This window comes from Marmota flaviventris, chromosome 12 (assembly GCF_047511675.1).
Source record: "Marmota flaviventris isolate mMarFla1 chromosome 12, mMarFla1.hap1, whole genome shotgun sequence".
Taxonomy (NCBI): domain Eukaryota; kingdom Metazoa; phylum Chordata; class Mammalia; order Rodentia; family Sciuridae; genus Marmota; species Marmota flaviventris.
Genome location: NC_092509.1, coordinates 86,555,595 through 86,568,948, shown reverse-complemented (window position 1 = coordinate 86,568,948; position 13,354 = coordinate 86,555,595).

The following is a 13,354-nucleotide window of genomic DNA, read 5'->3' as shown; positions in this document are numbered from 1 at the left end:
ACTATTCTTTTCCAAGATGAATTGCCTTGGCAGCTTTGTTGAAAGTTAACTGATTGCAAATGTGAGGGTTTGTGTCTAGATCTTTTCTTCTATTTCACTGATCTAGATTACACTGCTTTGATTGCTTGTAACCTTGTGATAAGTTTGAAATCTGGTAATGTAAATCAGCCGATGTTTGTTTTGACTATTCTAGGTCTTATGCATTTCTATATGAAATTTAGAGTTTGTCTAATGTTCCATTGTCCTCCATGCAGCTTTGGCACTGAGAAGGCTTAGGGCCTGGTGATGCAGGTTGGTCAGTCCACTGAAGTGCTTGATGTGTGTGACAGATCAGCTACCGAGGAACGGCTGTAGTGAGATCTCTTGTGTCTGCTGGAGTAGGAGATGGCAAAGAAGTAAAGTTTGCTTCTTTGAGCACTTCATAAAATTTCTCACAATAACAGTATGAAGATGGTATTGTTATAACTTCCACTTTTTAGATTAAGAAACTGAAATTCATAACGGTTAGGTAAATTACAAACATATGCTAGAGTTAGTATTCAAACCAGGATACTGCACCCTAGGACATTGCTTGTAAATACTGTGCTCTATAGCTCTGCTCACCAGTCTTTCTAGAAACTGGGAAGGGTGAGCACTCAAGAGGTAAGGCTGACAGACTAATGTTCAGAAAAGAGTTAATATAGTAGGCTTTAGACTTAAAGAGGCCTGCTTGCTGTGTTGGCTCTTGATTGGCACATGGGAACTTGGATTTCAGGATGGTTCCCCCACCTTACATGGTAAGAGGGCTCATTGTGCTCAGACTATACAAATGATGTGGCTCATACTGAACACCTGTTTTCCTTTGGGGAACCTGGAATCTTGGCAAGTACCTACATCATGCCCCCAAGGAAACCTATATCCAGTGAGCTTCCTGGGTGGAGAGTACTTCACACTGTCACAACTCAACACTTGGAGGAATGAAGCAAGTCCTGTGTGAGGAGGACTGGGGAGGACTCTTGGAGGTTTATACCTGGTTTTGTTCTGGAAAACTGTTATGCACAGTTTTCCTTTTCTGATTGGGCTTTGTATCCTTTTGTTGCAATAAATCTTAACTCTGAGTTCATCTATATACTGAGTCCTGTGATCCTTCCTAGCAGATGACTGAAACCTGGGGTGATGGGGACCCCTAACATTCTTAATCATATGAGAAGTTATATAGAACTTATATAGAAATTGAGGCCTCATTTGAACCCATCAGGATTGTTGCAGGGACAAAGTTGGTGGGGAGATCTTCACATCCATAAAAAGTAAGGAACTTAGAAGAATTTCTGCTTACACCCTAAAAAATGTGAACTTAAATTTAAATTAAAAAAACCATAGACGAATGGATAAAAAAAAATGTGGCATTTATACACAATGGAGTATTACTTTGCATTAAAAAATGACAAAATCATAGAATTTGCAGGGAAATGGATGGCATTAGAGCAGATTATGCTAAGTGAAGCTAGCCAATCCCTAAAAAACAAATGCCAAATGTCTTCTTTGATATAAGGAGAGTAACTAAGAACAGAGTAGGGACGAAGAGCATGAGAAGAAGATTAACATTAAACAGGGATGAGAGGTGGGAGGGAAAGGGAGAGAGAAGGGAAATTGCATGGAAATGGAAGGAGACCCTCAGGGTTATACAAAAGTACATACAAGAGGAAGTGAGGGGAAAGGGAAAAATAATACAAGGGGGAGAAATGAATGACAGTAGAGGGGGTAGAGAGAGAAGAGGGGAGGGGAGGGGAGGGGGGATAGTAGAGGATAGGAAAGGCAGCAGAATACAACAGACACTAGTATGGCAATATGTAAATCAATGGATGTGTAACTGATGTGATTCTGCAATCTGTATATGGGGTAAAAATGGGAGTTCATAACCCACTTGAATCAAAGTGTGAAATATGATATATCAAGAACTATGTAATGTTTTGAACAACCAACAATAAAAAATTAAAAAAAAACATCAAAGTTGAGGCATGAATTGATGAAAATTTTTGATAGATTTTTTGAGGAGCAAAACAGAAAGTAAATCAATTAGAAAATGCAAGTGAAGAAAATAAAAAAGAAACTACATATGGAAAATTTAGAAATAGTCATTGAAAATCAGAGTAAAGTTAGATGTGTTTGGACAAATGGAATATTTTTGTGATCCTTAAAGCAATTCATATCTCCAGTTGGAAGAAGAAAGACCTTATATCATCACAGGAAAAAATGCTTCAGATTAAAGTGGTCATTTTAAAACTTTTTCATTGCCAATGTCAAGACTAATAAGTAAGGGATACATAATATGTTACCAAAAAATACACTTTGAAGTAAATTATTTAGTGCATTACTATTTTATAGTCTTCAATTGAGGAATAAGTATGCATTGGTGTTTTTAAAAATATGTTTTTTTACTAATTTTTTGATACACATGACAATCAAATTCCTTTTGACATAATTGTAAAAGCATGAAATACAGTTTGCTATTTCAGTTCCAGTCATCCTATTGCCCTCCCTGTCTCCCATCCCTTGTTCCCTTCCCTCTAGTGTATTGGTCTTTCTGCTGTTTACTTATAGTTTTTTTTTTTAAATTAGTATCTTGTAGATGCACATGTTGGTGAGATTCACTGTGAAGTATTCATATATGTACCTAAGAAAGTTAGATTCATTAGATTCATTCCACTGTCTTTCCCTATCCCATCCCTTCATTCCTTTTTGTCCACTCCACTGATTTTTCTTTTCTTCTTCTTCTTTTTTTAATCCCACTTCTTTCTTTGGATTAGCTTCTGCATATCAGAGAAAACATTTGACCTTTGACTTTTTGGGATTGGCTTATTTCACTTAACATGACAGTCTCCACTTCTATTCATTTACTGGCAAAAAAGGTCATTCTTCTTTATGGATGAGTAATACTCCCTTGTGTATATATATATATACTATGTTTTCTCTACACGTTCATCTGTTGAAGGCATTCAGGTTGCCTCCACATCTTAGCTATTGTGAATTGTGCTGCCATAAACATTGATATGACTGCATCACTATAGCATGTTGATTTTAAATCCTTTGGATTTGTACTGAGGAGTGGGATAGCTGAGTCAAATGATGGTTCTTATCAAGAATACAAATAATAGTTTTTTGAGGAGAGTGGTCATCCCAATTTGCAGTCACACCAACCATGTATGAGTATACCCTTTTCCTTATATCCTTGCCAACATTTATTGTTACTTGTTTTCTTGATAATTGCTACTCTGACTGGAATGAGATAGAATCTCAGTGTAGTTTAATTTGCATTTCTCTAATTGCTAGAGATGTTGAACATTTTTCATATGCTTGTTGACTATTCATACTTCTTCTTTTGAGAAGTGTCTGTTTAGTTCATTTGCTCATTTATTGATTGGATGATGATGATGATGATGATGATGATGATTAGTGTTATGTGTTTTGAGTTCTTCTGTTTCCTGGATGTTAATGCCCTATCTGAGGATCAGGTGGCAAAAATTTCCTCTGTAGGCTCTCTATTCTCATTCTTGATTGTTTCCTTTGATGTGAAGCAGCTTTTTAATTTGATGCCATTTCATTTATTGATTTTTGATTTTACTTCTTGTGTTGTAGGAGTCTTGTTAAGGAAGTCAGTTCCTGAGCCAACATGTGGGAGTATTGGGCCTATATTTTCTTCTAGGAGGTGTAGAGTTTCTGATCTAATTCCTGGGACTTTGATCCAAAAATGTGTTTTTAAATTTAATAATAAATTTATAAGGATCTATGAGATATTGTATGTACAATTACACATTACAAAAAAAATGCAAAGTATTGTTATAGTTTGGAAACAAGGTGCCCCCCCAGAGCTCCTGTATTAATGCAGAAATATTCAGAGGTTAAATGATTAGATTTTGAGACTGTTAACTAATCAGGCCACCTTAGTGGATTGACAGGTGGTGTATGCCCTGAAAGGCTTTATCTTTCCTGCAGCCCCTTGGCCTCTCTCTGATTACTGGCGGTGATGAGCTCACTAGGGTTCCTCCCCAACACCTTTCCGCCATGGTGTTCTGCTTCACCTTGGGCCAAAGCCAGTTGACCAATGGACAGAGATCTTTGAAACCAAACCAAAATAAACCTTTTTTTGATTTGAGTTGTTTGTGTCAGGTATTTTGGTCAGAGCAACAAAACAGACTAACACAACTATTGATATAAATTTTCCATCAGAAAAAGCAAATAAAAAATATCACTCATTCCATAAGAATGTGCTTATATATTGATAGGTGGGCAAAACAAACTCGGGGTAAAAGAAAAGAAATTTTGTGAATGCAAAGGTAATTTCCTTGAGCAGAAAAAATTATAACTCAACCCTCAAAGCATATTATTTTATTCATTTCAAATAAATAAATTCAAAATGTATGTAAACCAGTTTCATTAAGCAAAAAATATGCAGAGTCACTTGCACTTTCTTTGTAATTTTCTTGACAGCTTTTATTACTTAGTGGGCCTCAGTGTCATTCAAAGAGGAATGGCAGAAATTTTAGGCTTTGAAAAAAATAGAGTAATTTTCATCTAATTGCAAATGGGCACTACAAATACACCAGTAATATTAATAGCTATCAATTAGCAAAGGATTCTTGAATTTACATGTAGATGCCCATACATTAGTAAGTGTGCATGAAATACATGTACTAAGTAGTTAAGTGCTATAGAACAGTGCTGGACTCACAGTATTTGTGTTATATCTGTCTATTATTTAATTTTATATCATATTAAATAAGTAGAAGTAAGTTCTGCTCTATTATGAATGGAGGTAGGTGATTTTCAATCTGAACTTTTGACTTTGGAACTGTCTATTTTAGTAGTCAGCGTATAATTGATGATCATTAAGGGCTGAAAGGTCAATGATTCTCTCAGAAATGAGTTAATTTTGACATCATCTTGCTAGGGGAGAAGGAAATATGACATGAATGACTGAGGCAGAAGAACTGAACAAGGATGTTCCTAGGAAAGTAGTATCTGCTCTGTGTTACCAACTATATTTGTTCTTCAACGTTAGATTCTTTGCTGATTTTGTTAGTAGGTTTTACTGTAAAAAGAATCATTTTCTTTTTTATGTGACTCTTTCTGGCAAGGGGTCATGATTTAATATATGTTACAGGAGTGCGTGTAGGTGGTGGGTGGCTTCTGATGTGTCTCTCCTTGATCCCCGCCTCCTGGTATTCATGCTTTTGTGTACACTCTCTCCACGGATGTGGGCTGGGCTCAGTGAATTGCTTCTGATGATCAGAAAACAACAAAAGTGATGGGAAGTCATGTTTGCGTTTGAGTTGCTAGCATTCTTTGCATTCTCTCTTGCTGCCTTGCTTGTTGCAACGTGAGGAACTTTGTGGAAAGGGTCATGTGGCAAGAAACCAACTGACCTCTGGCCTGAGAAACAGGCCTGAGTTCAGCAGCATGACAGGATCTGAATCCTGCCAGCAACCATATAAATGAGTTTGGAAAGAAATATTTCCGACTTGGATCTTGAGATGACTGAAGGCTTGAAAACGCTGAGAGCTAGAGGGTCCAGTTCTGTGTCTGGATACACGACCCAGAGACATTGTGAGATAATAAATGCTGTTTTAAGCCATTAACGTTTCGTGATAATTTGTTACACAGCAATAGGTGGCTAATACACTGAACAAATTGAAGAACTGAATAATTACTTCATGAATTTGGTTTGTGGAGACATACAATTTGGCTAATTTAACTCTAATCATCTGAGACACTATATAAACCTCTCTGAATAGGTAAAAGAAATTATGAAGTGTTTCCAATATAAACTGTTTTTCTAATAACTGTCCTTCCCCCATCCCCACCAACTCCACACCCAGACTGAGCTTCTATTTATTTTACTGACAGAGATAGAACTATAACAGAATATTTCTTTATACTTAATTGCTCACTAGCCAAATGACAAAAATGAAATAACTTGACAAAAAATGCTTTGCATCTCATAGCTGCTGGCTATGTCATGTCAAGGAACATGAAATACAGCATGTGTTTATAATTCATTCATTACCCGGGAAAAAAATTACTGCCCATGGGGTATTCTCGCCAAACTGCTCCTTTGAGTGATCTGCCTGGATCATAACAGTCATGATGCGTCACATCATACCAGACATTGCAGATTGGCACCGTCATGTGCCATGTGCCAGATGGAAATTGTCAGAGAGAATTTTCTTTGAACTTAGCTTATATTAATTTTCAGTGCTTCCCCTCACCCTACATGTATAGTAATAATTCAAAAAGTATTTTTGTCAGAAGGTTAAATCCTAGAGAATGTGATTAAAGATATTTTGTCAGGTATACTATTAATAATTTGCCATATTTTCTTCTTATGACTTTGGGTCAGTTTGTCCACGTGAGCAAAGGTAAGGAAAGTCAGGCTGAAGCTGACTCAGTTACTTTACTTTGCAGCAGCAACCAAATGAAATGAAGAGGTTTTTCTGGTTTTATTTCATCCAAGGTATAACTTAACACTTTTGTGCAAGTTTTGTAGCTCTGGTTTGAGGTTGTCCTACTAAAGGGTTGTGGTTTTAATCTTCTGATGAATATTGCTGACTCTAAATAATTTAACTTCTGGCTTAAGGGTAGCTTTTGGATGGCACAAATTTCTTTCTTCTGCTTCTGTATTTAGGGCACTCTAATTAAGCATTTCAACTAGAAGCAGAAGGTGACCTCAGGTTATCTTGGGGTTTAGTTTATTGGCAGTTCTGATAAAGAGGTTTAGGGAGAAGAAAATGGGAGTTTCCCGAAAATTTCAGCTAATTTTAATGTTCTGTATTAATTTGGGTTCTTTAAATAAAGGAATCAAGGGTTGGTTGGTTTTAAATATCTCCTGCCTGATGTTGATTAAGGTACAACAGATTAAAAAAAAACCGTTTATTCATAAAAGTAGGAATTGACCCTAATGATAACTGGTGTGTAAATCTATAGATGAATGTTGTAAACATTCCTAACATTATTGCTATGGGCAATTGGACAAACACAGCCTATTAAACCATGAGTCAAATTTACTTACTTTCTGGGAGTGTGCTGGTCTTTTTAGAGACAAATTGATCTTGATTATCTGTTATTTGCTCAGCTTACTTGTAATCAGCCAGGAGCAGCAAGTTACTCAGTATTCAGGCACATGCAGTCCTGATAGTGCTTTTCTCACAGAGGATTCTAGTGGGAGTTGCTTTCAGGCACCTTCAAGACATGGTGCTTTCAAATATTACATGAAAGGAGGCACTTCCTCTAAATAATCTGATAGTGTGGAAGAAGTCAATGGACAATTACCTGTATATATTTAATTTTAGGCTCATCTCCCTATTTTAAGATTACAAGTAGTTGTTGTAATATACACTGCTATTGTATACATCAATGCATTTACTCTCACTGTTCCTTTTGCTTGAAAATTTCCAACTAATGTTTATTTCTCATTCAAGACTCATCCCAGGTGTTGTCCCCAAAAAGATGACTTTGAGTGCCTCACTCAGATTAGCTGCCTGTCTTCTGTGTGCATACACCCTAAGTTTACCTTCCTATCCTAGCACTTTTCACATTGTACTATAAAATTGATTTACTTGTCTGATAATTCTCTTTACCCCAAGACCATAACATCTGAGGTCAGGAACTGTGTCCCCTTTGAACACTGTAGCCCAAATGACAAGGATAGCACCTCACATAGATTTCATTTTTGCAGTGCTAGGGATCAAACCCAAGCCTTGTGCATGCTAGGCAAGTGCTCAACCACTGAGCTACATCTCCAGTCCTCAATAGCTATTTATTTTGATATTTAATAAATAAATAAGTTCAACTTAAAAAAGATGACCATTCTGTTTGTTGGCTCTATATCCATGAAGAGTTTTCTACAGTTTCCTCTTAGAATTGATAATTTATTAGAAATTTCCAACCATAGAGAATCACAATTCAGAATGTTCTAGATCAGATCTTCCAGAGAGTTGGTGGTCTAACAACCTTATTTTGAAATTAAAAAAAAGCAAAGTTACAAATGTATCATGTTTGAAATTTTGAGAAAGGACTTGACTCTTTTGAATCAGATCCTAGTTAACTAAAATTTTGATCTCCAGAGATGGAGAAACCAGTTTTACCTGAAATCATTACTTTTGGTTATTAGTTACTGTTTTGGGTTGTTCATCACTGTGCTAGAGATTGAATCAAGGGCCTCATTTATGCTAGGCAAGCCTTCTACCACTGAGCCCATCCATTGCTGGTATGCAACAAACTACCCCCAATCTTAGTGATTCATAGTTGTGTGGATTACAGTTGTAATCAGATGGCAGTTGGTGTTGGAGTCCTGTGAAAGCTTGATTGGGTTGCATGTCTAAGGTGACTTCTTCATTTACCTGTCCAGTACCTTACCTGCTAGAAAGCTGTGGCCTGGATGCCAGGTATTTCCCCTTCCCTTTCTGCCCCATCTTTCTCTCATTCTGTCCATCTAACTTCTCCATGTGGTTAGCTTGGAATTGTTCATATGGGAGTCTTAAGGTAATTGGACTTGGTACATGGGAGCTGGCTTCCCCCAATATGAATGTTCTGATAGACCCAGATGGAAGCTTAAAGCTTTCTTATGACCCAACTAGAAGTCGAGTAGTACCTTTCTGCTGTATTATATTGGTTAAATAGGAGTCAAAATGTCAGCCCAGATTCAAGGTGAGAGAGCCACATAAAGCTGTTGGGAAATGGTTCCTAGGAGGGTCACCTTTGGAGAAGAGCTACTATTTTACAAATTCCATTCTTTTGGAATACACTATTCTTCTACAAATTCTATATCTTTTCCTTTTGTAATTTCTTTTATCATATTAAATATTTTAATATATTTTTAAAAGCATGGCAGGCAGAATAATGGCCCCAAAGATGTTCCTGTCTTGATCCCTAAAATCTGTGAATAGGTTTGGTCTCAGAGCAAAGGAAATTATTAGCTTGCAAGTAGAATAAAGGCATCAGTCAACCTTAACCTGAAGATAGGGATGACCTGGGTTATTTTGGGGGGGAAGTGTCCAGTTTAACCACAAGCGTCCTTAAAAATAGAAGAGGGAGGCAGAAGACAAGTCAGAGCCAGAGAAGGGGATGTGACCATAGACGCAGTCAGAGTAATGAGATATAGGAAGGACTCAACTTTCCTCTGCCAGCTTTAAAGATAAAGGAAGAGGTCCACAAACCAAGGAATGCAGGAGGTCTCTGGAATGTAGGTAAGGCAAGGAAATGGTTCTTACTTGAGCTCATAGACAGGAAAAGTGTTTGGATTTTAGCCCTGTGAGACCTGTGTTCAACTTCCAACCTCCAAAACTAGAGGAGAATAAAATACATTACTGTAAGCCACTAAGTTTGTGGTAGTTTGTAATGGGAATAGTACAGAAAGAACACAAAAGGCAATATAAATTTGAGGACCAATAAAATGTATGCATATATCTCCATGTCGTGCATGTGTTCACTCTGAGCAGTTTAGAAAATGACTGTGCTATTACACCTCTTTAGTTACAATGTAACTTTTATGATATAGGCAATGTTCTTTTTTTTGCTAAGAGGACATTTGGTAGTCAAAGTGACTTAAGAAATTAAGATACATTACTCTGTATCAAATACTCTATTTTATATCCTTGACTCAACATCAAATATTTGGGGCTGGGAAGATTAAATATTTGGGATATAAAAAAAAATTCTTAAATAAAAATCCTTTATTATTTCAAGAAGATAAGTGTATGACATACTTTCCTGTTTGAGTAAGTTAAAGTGTAATTAAAAATAAAGCGCTAGGAAAAAAGTGTGCACAGGAAATTTTATTGCCTTTCAACCTTTTAAGGGAGAAAGAACACATATTACTGAACTGGAAAGATTATAGAGAGATATTTGCAGTCTATTAGAGATATGACCAAATGATTAAGAAAAAAATCCTTTTTTGATTAAATTTTGTGAGAAATTGGCTATAATCTCATGAATCAATATTCTATATGTATATTTTTATGGAAAACATATCACAAAATAATATTTGTTGCTTATACAACAAAACTAATTTTGCACTTCACCTGGGATTTTTTTTGTAGAAAAAAAATCAACTTATAATTCTATCAAAGATTTTCCTTTAATCCTTTGTTTGTTTTTTTTTTAGGTTACACCTTCCAGACACACACACACACACACATGCACACATTTTTTAAACAAAGGTGGATGAAACTCATATGCTATTTTACCTTAATTTTAACTTGCTTTGTGCTCAACAATATTTTGCTAACACATTTCCTTTCAATAAATATGTCACCATAATTATTCTTAGTGGCTGCATTAGTATTTCACTAAATGGATGAACACAGTTTATTTAATCAGTTGGCATTGTTGGCCATTACACTCTGTTGCTAAGCAATGGTAAAATTAATTTCCCTACTTAGAATATTTTTGAGCCTTTGTCAAGTTCTTTCTTTAGGATGCTTTCCTGAAAATAGAATTTTAGGATTATAATGGGTGTGCATATGAATGTGTTTTGATATCCTCTACATTTATTTTATTAAATGAAAATTTCTGTTACCTTTAAGAGACATTTCAAAGACCCCTTCTGTTATTTGATTGTTTTATTCTTGGTAATACAAACAGCTCTTATTTCACATGCCAGTGTGCGTCTTGGATGACCACTAGAGGTCATCTAAGAAATCAAATATCCCACCTGAGGCTCAAATTTTTCAGAGGTTGACCTTCATATAAATCACAGAATAATCTCGAATTAATGCTTGCTAACTCCAATAACATTTAATATTAAAGTCACATCTCTTTTCTTCCTGTGCATCATCTTACTAAAAAAAAAAAAAAAGCCTTTATATCTGTGGAAGACTTGACAGCATTTAATTGTATTTTCTCTGTGGCTGGGAGGTGGTGCATGGCCTTTGGTTTGTAACTTGTTTTTTTTTTTTTCATTTTTTTTTTACTTGTCACCTTCACAGAGTTTGCTCTTTTATACTTATTTGAATGAATTTATGCCAAACAGCTCATCTAAGAAAACTTGAAGTCAAGTGACTAGTGTAAATTATCTTGAGGCTGTTTTATTAGGGTGGTAAGTACTTTTGCTCTTCTTCCCTTCTAGAATGACATAGAAATGGATGTATTAGAGTTTAAGCAATTTAAGCCCATTTTATAATAGTGTTGGTTATTCATAGTGTATTGCCTATACTGAAACTGAAAAACCAAATGGTTTATAAGTACACTTTTATACCATCATAAAGTTAAAAAATTGTAAGTTGAATCAACTAAAATTTGGTGACCATCTGCAATGAAAAATTTAAAAAGTTTTGTTGTACAAATCTTCTTTGCTTTCCGTGAAGATGGGTTAGAAAGGACAAGCACCAAGCTTGATGGTTAATTTTATATGTCAGCTTGGCTGGGCAATGAGAAGCCCAGAATTTTGATTAAACATTATTGCTGGGTGTGTCTATGAGGGTGTTTCTGGTAGAGATTAGTATTTAAGTTAATGAACTAAGTAAAGCAGATATCCTTCCTCCAAGTGGATGGGCATTATCCAATCCTCTGTGGACCTGAATAGAACAAAAAGGTGGAAGAAGTTTGGATTCATGTTCCTGGGCCTGGCTGCATGATCTAGAACAACAACTTCCTGCTCTTGATGTTTCTGGTTCTCAGGCCTTCAGGATTGGTCTTGAATCTGTGCCATCAATCTTTTAGATCTTAAACTTTGAAATACCTCACCAGCTTTCCTGGGTCTACCACCTACAGATGGCAGGCTATGAGACTTCTCAGCTTTCACATTACTGAGCCAATACTTTGTAATAAATGGCATTCTCTCTGTCTAATCATATCTCTTATTGGTTCTGTTTCTCTAGAGGATTCTAACTAATACCACATACTGATCAAGGAAGTATACTGATCAAGGAAGCAATGGACCTCCTATTTTTCTTCTCTGTCAAAATTAACTTGTTTAGGGGCTGGGGTTGTGGCTCAGTGGTATAGTGCATGCCTTGCACGTGTGAGGCATTAGGTTTGATCCTCAGCACCACATAAAAATAAATAAAGGTATTGTGTTAATCTACAACTAATTTTTTTTTGAGGGAGAGAGAGAGAGAGAGAGGGAGAGAGAATTTCAATATTTATTTTTCAGTTTTCGGCAGACACAACATCTTTGTTTGTATGTGGTGCTGAGGATCAAACCTAGTGCACGCATGCCAGGCGAGCGCGCTACCGCTTGAGCCACATCCCCAGCCCAAGAACTAAAATTTTTTTAAAAAAATCAACTCGTTTATTCGAATTTTATATATATTATAAAGGATATATAACTTTTATTATAATTACATTTTTATTCAGCACATGTATATATACTTTTTTAAGATTAAACGATCATCACAGTTTGTGGTAAGCTAAGTTCTTTATCCTCTTTCAATGTACAGTGCTGATGGGATTCTTCGGAAATCTTTTAAAATATAGCATTTGCTATGGTTTGATGTTGTTTGTCCCCCAGGGGTTCATGTGTTCATATCCTCATTGTGCTTATGTGGGAGTTGATTTAACCTTGAAGAGGTAGGTCCTAGTAGGACTCTGTAGGTCACTGGGGATGCTGCCCCTAGAATGGAATGATGGTCCCGGGAATGAGTTTTCATGAAAGCAATTTGTTTTAAAAGTCTGAACCTGAGCCCTGAATCTCTCTCTGGCTTCTTGTTTGACGATGTGACCTATTCTCCCCCACACACTCCCATCCACTATTGCTCTCTGCCATGAGGTGATATGTTATTTGGACTTTTGGTCTTAAATTCTGTGAGCTAATTAAACTTCTCTATAAAGTTAGTATACCTCAAGTGTTTCATTTAAGCAAAAGATATACAAAAAGGTGGACTAAATCAGAAAATTGGTACTACGGTGCAGGACTGTTCCTGGGACTATATGATTATATCTGAAAATGCAAACATGTCTGAATTTGGTTTGCAGGCAGTGGTTGAAAGAGTTTGAAGGAATAGGCTAGAAAAAGCCTAGAGTGCTGTAAGCAGAGAATGACAGGTGATTCTGGTGAGGACTCAGAAGATAAGGAGACTAGGGAAGAGCTGGATGGACCATTGGACTAAAGGCCATCCCTGAGATACTGTGGCAAAGAACTTGACTGCATTGTGTCCATGCCCTAAGACTTTGTGAATGGCTGAATGATAAACTAATTATCTGTCATTCAAGATCCCAAAACAAAGCATTCTGATTGCAGTCAGGGTATTATTAGCTGATTTTGGTCATATTTATAGTGAGCTTTGAAGCAAAAGGAAACAGAGTGGGGAACTTCAGATAATTTGAAGGCTGGCCAAGAAAGGAGTAAAAAAAAAAGGGTGTTTGGGACAGGAAGGTGTGG